Source organism: Penaeus chinensis, chromosome 6, assembly GCF_019202785.1.
Source record: "Penaeus chinensis breed Huanghai No. 1 chromosome 6, ASM1920278v2, whole genome shotgun sequence".
Taxonomy (NCBI): domain Eukaryota; kingdom Metazoa; phylum Arthropoda; class Malacostraca; order Decapoda; family Penaeidae; genus Penaeus; species Penaeus chinensis.
The window spans coordinates 1,488,802-1,495,199 of NC_061824.1; positions in this window are offsets into that span (position 1 = coordinate 1,488,802).

Consider the following 6,398-nt stretch of genomic DNA (forward strand, 5'->3'; position numbering starts at 1 on the left):
CCGACACCCACAACTTCTAACACCCCATTAAGTTCCATCACTTTTTAAACGTACTTGTTTTTAAAATTTCTTCCATTTGGCCCGACAATAAAGACTCTCCCTTTTGGTGACGTTTCTCTCTTTCGCTCTGTTAATTCCTGATGGTTTTTACGAAAAGAGGGGAAGAGACAGGAGAATAACCGGGGAGGAATGAAATAGTCATCCACCGAAAATTAATGGAGGCGAGGAAGATAAGCAGGAGGAAATAAACAAGCGAGGGTGAATGGGCAGACGTTTGAACACGGGTTCCAGATGCGAGTGAGTGCGTGCGTGCGTGTGTGTGTTCGGTTTTATGGGATTCGTGTGAAAGTTCTTGTTGTCTGTTTTCAGCGAGGGTGTGTCAGGGCAAGCGTAGGGGCATAGGGGTGACCTCCAGCCTTGTTGGAGTCAGGTTGTTTGGAAAACAGCTGATGGGGATACGCACATGCATGCATGCACTCAAAAAAATTGCACACACTCAACACACACACACACACACACACACAACACACACACACACATACATACATATATGAAATTTATATATATGTAAAAAACATTTAATTTTATATTTTATTATATATTTTATTTTTATAAGGTTGGGGGGGAAAAAGGAAAAAAGAGAAGAGCGAGGAGAGTTGAGAGAGAGAGAAAGAGAGGAAGAGAGAGAGATAAGGAGTGAGAGTATTACGATTGAGCGAGAGAGAAGAGAGAGAGAGATGATGACGAGCGAGAGATTGAGAGGAGATGAAACTTTGCAGAGATGAGCTGTCTGGAGTGCTTAGAGACGTGAGAGAGTGGATTCGAGAGAGAGGAGAGAGAGAGAAAGAAATTAGGTACATAGATGAGATTTATATATCCGCATATTACGATGATGATGATGATTATAATAACAATAATGGTAATAATAATTAGAATAACAATAATAGTAATAATAATTATAATAATACTGATAATAATGATAAAATAATGGTAATGACAATTATAATGATAATGATGATGATATTGAATTGATAATGATAAACCTACAATAATAATGATACTGTTGAAAATACTAATACAACTAATGATAACAACAACAACAATAATAATAACAATATAACAATAATAATAACAATATAACAATAATAACAACAATAATAATAATAGTAATAATAATAATAATAACAGTAATAACAATAATAACAATGATAATAGTAATAATAATAATAATAATAATAACAATAATAATAATAGTAATAATAATAATAATAACAGTAACAAGAAAAACAATAGTAATAATAATGAAGATAACAAAAAAGATGATAACGATAACAATAATATCAACAACAACAGCAACAAAAAACAACCACAAAGAAACCAACACATCTAACTTAGGCTTCAATGTTGAACAGCAGAAACAACTTCTCTTTCTTGACATCAGAGAAAGCTTGATGTCAATTTTGCTGTGTTGACGCCGACTAACTTCGAGGCGAGCGTAATGCAGACATACTTTTAACATCCGCTTAAAGTGTCTGGAAGTAAGAATAATTGTGGGAGAGAGGGAGAGGGGGAGAGAGGGAGAGGGGGAAAGGGTGAGGGAGAGGGAGAGGGAGGTGAAGGAGGGTGGGAAGGTGGTGGGAGAGAGGAGGGAGAGGGAGGAGGGAGGAGGGAGGAGGGAGAAGGGAGGGTGGGAGAGAGAGAGAGAGAGAGAGAGAGAGAGAGAGAGAGAGAGAGAGAGAGAGAGAGAGAGAGAGAGAGAGAGAGAGAGAGAGAGAAACAGAAACAGAAACAGATAAAGAAAAAATTGAAAGAGAAAGAGAGAAAGAAAGAGAAAGAGAAAGAGAGACAGAAATAGAAAGAGAAAGAAAGAGAAAGAGAAAGATAGAAAGAAAGAGAAAGAGAAACAGAGAAAGAAAGAGAAAAAGATAGAGAAAAAGATAGAGAAAAAGATAGAGAAAAAGATAGAGAAAAAGATAGAGAAAAAGATAGAGAAAAAGATAGAGAAAAAGACAGAGAAAAAGATAGAGAAAAAGAGAGAGAAAGAGAAAGAAAGAAAGAGAGTTATCATATTCAAAATATTTTAACATAATCAATATATCGAGATTCTGTAAAATGTAAAAGAAGCAAAAAAGACGGAACGCAATGATAAGAAAGAAAGTGAACTAATGAAATGTTTAGTAAAATGACATCAATTATAAAAATATAATTGACATCATCATCACCACCACCATCATGATCATCATTATCATTAACATTCTCATCATTATGATTATTGTCATTATCATTGTCTTATTATCATTATCATCCTCGCCATTGCTATTATCATCATAATTATCATCATCGTTATTATTACAACTCATTATCAGTATTATCAACATTATCATTATTTTGAGTTATTATCATCACCATCAACATTATCATTATCATCATTATCATTTCCATCATCATTATCATCATTTTCATCATTGTTATCATTTTCATCATTATAATTTTCATCATTATAATTTTCATCATTATAATTTTCATCATTATTATCATTTTCATCATTGTTATCATTTTCATCATTATAATTTTCATCATTATTATCATTTCCATCATCATTATCATCATTTTCATCATTGTTATCATTTTCATCATTATAATTTTCATCATTATAATTTTCATCATTATAATTTTCATCATTATTATCATTTTCATCATTGTTATAATTTTCATCATTATAATTTATTATCATCATCATCATTTATTATTAAACACCGTCTCCATCGCCATCAGGATCATATGCCCATATAACTACGTAAGTAAAATATTAATAAAGTAAACACTAAATAAACCATTTCCCGATTTGCCTATTCCATCTTTGTTTGTTTTTTTTGCCTATTCTTCTATTCGTCTGGTTTCCATGTTAACCTTTGTTTAGTTTTTAACTGAATAAAAGTCACGAGCCATTTTACTTGTGTGTGGATGTGTAAGTACCTGTGTAAGTGAGATTGCTGTTCAGTCGGAAAATTCGTGAAAAAGCAACATTAATAGCATTGAAATTCATGTTAATTCGAGTTCATTAAGTACTATGTTTAGAGGCAATTGCACTCGTTATATTTTATGGAAAATATACTCTTTACTTAATGGCAATCCTCGTCTCTTCTCCTGGAATGAGAGCCTCCCCCCCCCCACCTTATCACGAGGGCACTGGGCACCCGAGGGCCACGAGCGACGCACAAAAGGACCGCGGGGCACGACCAGCGGTCAATGGCCTCGTCCGCTGATTTTTGTCCGCCCTTCGGCCTCCCGGTCATCTGTCCCCAAGTTGGACGCTTCCTTAGGCCCGGCTCTCTCTCCCTCTTGCGAAATCACCTTTATCATCAGCTCATCATCGCCCCCTCTCTCCCCTTCCTGCCCCCCCCCCCCCCCTCCCCGATCTCTTCTTCCAACTTGCTTGCTGGCGCCGTCTGTCTGTCCGCACCATGAAGGTCGTCCTCGTGCTGGTCATCGCCCTGGCCGTGGCGAGCGACGCCCAGCCGACGCAGTACCGGCTGGAGGGCTCCTTCGCGCCGCCAGGAGCCAGGTGCGGGCGGGAGGCGGACGAGAGGCCCGCGTGCGGGACGTCCAGCTCCCCCCCCGCCTCCTCTGCCGCGTCGGGGGGCACGTGGGCGGCGCCCCCCATGCCGCTGCATCGAAGCAAAGGGTAGAATCCGTGGACTAAAGAAATACTTACGCGATCTTATCTTTCACTTGAGCATCATCGGTGTACGTAGTGTATTACAACAATAAAACATGGCTGTCTATTATACTGACATTTCTAATAACCACTAACAACTTCCTCCAGTATTCTGAAGTATCAGATTCGTGAAGGAATCCACATAAGTATTTCCATTATTGCAGACAACTCAATCTTTCTCAATCCACGCAAATTAACTACTCTTTTTTTTCGCTCGAGTATCATTGGTGTTCTTAGCGTCTTACAGTAATAAGTTAAAAAAAACATGGCTACTTATTTTATTTACTAAAAGCAACTTCCGACGTTAAAGTAGTACTTATATGAACTCATATAAAATAAAACTTCATCCTTTGTTATTAGTGATTATTATTATTATTATTACTATAATTATTATTATTATTATCATTATTATTATCATTAAAAAAATGTGCCATTATTATTATTATTAATACCATTATTATTATTATTAATACCATTATTATTATTATTATTATCATTTTTATCATTATTGTCATTATCATTATTAATTATTATCATTATTTTCTATTATTATTATTATTGTTATTATTATTATTATTACTATCATTATTATTACTATCATTATTATTACTACCATTATTATTACTAATATTATTATTATTACTATCATTATTATTATTACTATTATTATTATTATCATTATAATAATAATAATATTAATAATAATTGTTATTATTTGATATCATTATCATTATTATTATTATTATTATCATTATTATAGGTTATCATTAGTAGTAGTAGCAGTAGATATTATCATTATCATATTATTTTCCTTCAAAATATTTAATTCAGTTATTATTATCAATCATTACTATCATTTTTATCAGTTATTATTATTAATCATTACTATCATTTTTATAATAATATTATTGTTATTATTATTACTATTATAAATATTATTATTATTATTATTACTTATTATTATCATTATTATGAGTTATCATTACATATTATCATTGTTATTATTATTGTTATCATTAATCATTATTATTATCATTATCATTATCATTTATTATTGTTCTTATTATTATACACACGTACACACCTTTTCTAAATGGTTTTCATATCAGTACGAACTAGGCACTGCATTTCGTCAGATTATTTCAGATTTCCTATATTACTGTTCTTTTCCCTCATTTGGTATGTGTGAGTCTATATAGATGAATAAGTCCTGTGTTTTTTTCAGGCGTAGCAAACCTTATCAAATGAAATAGAGAGCCATGTTTTTCCTCACTATTGCTGTAAGACACCAAGACCACCAGTGATACTCGACCGAAATAGAAGTACGTCTTTATTTCACAGAAAGTTCTTGGCGGTTGCTAGAAATGTTTGCCTTTACTTATTGCTGCAGCACACTAAGTAGAAAGACAAGTGAAAGAGAAGATCGCGTGAGTACTTCTTTAGTTCACGGATTCTACCCTTTGCTTCGAAGCAGCGGCATGGGGGGCGCCGCCCACGTGCCCCTCTGGACGCGGCAGAGGAGGCGGGGGGGGGGGGGGGGAGCTGGACGTCCCGAACGCGGGCCTCTCGACCGCCTCCTGCCCGCACCTGGCTCCTGGCGGCGCGAAGGAGCCCTCCAGCCGGTACTGCGTCGGCTGGGCGTCGCTCGCCACGGCCAGGGCGACGACCAACACGAGGACGACCTTCATCGTGCGGACAGACAGACGGAGCCAGCAAGCAAGCACAAGCTGGAAGAAGAGATCGAGGGGGGGGAGGAAGAGGAGAGAGGGGGCCCTTTGACCGCCGGTTGTGCCCCGCGGTCCTTTTGTGCGTCGCTCGTGGCCCTCGTGTGCCCAGTGCCCTCGTGATGAGGTGTGTGTGTGTGTGTGTGTGGGGGGGGGGGGGGGGAGGCACTCATTCCAGGAGAAGAGACGAGGATTAGTATTCAATTATAATATATATATTTTTAATGTAATTAGCATTCTCATTATCCACGCTTCCTTATTTAGAGACATTATTATATAATCATTTCATACTATTCCCAAGTCATCCGAAATAAGCTCTGCTACGTTAATGGGATATAATTAGTAGCTGCCCAAGGTAATTACCCTCCCCCCCCCCAATTACAAAGATACGCCCAAAATCACCTGTTTTGCTGAGAGCTTTCGATTGCCTGACAAAAAAATATTAATTATATGTACGAGTTAAAAAAAAAAAAAAAAAAGTCAAATAAAGACACGATGAAAAAAAAAAAAAATATATATATAAAATAATAAAAAAAATTAACAATAGGAGCAATTAATGATTTATCGGATTAATAATGATTTGAGAAATGAACAAACGCTCGAATGTTCTAGACAAATCGACAGACAGAAGTGAAGAACGGAAAAGGAAAGTGCGTATGCGCGTGTGTGATAGATAGACAGACAGATAGACAGACAGATAGACAGACAGATAGACAGACAGACAGACAGACAGACAGACAGACAGACAGATAGATAGATAGACATGTGGATAGACAGACAAACAGAAAACCAACCAGCCAACAGACAGACAAACAGACAGACATACAGACAGATAGATAGACATGTGGATAGACAGACAGACAGACAAACAGACAGACAGGCAGATAGATAGATAGATAGACATGTGGATAGATAGACAGACAGACAAACAGACAGACAGAGAGACAGACAGATGG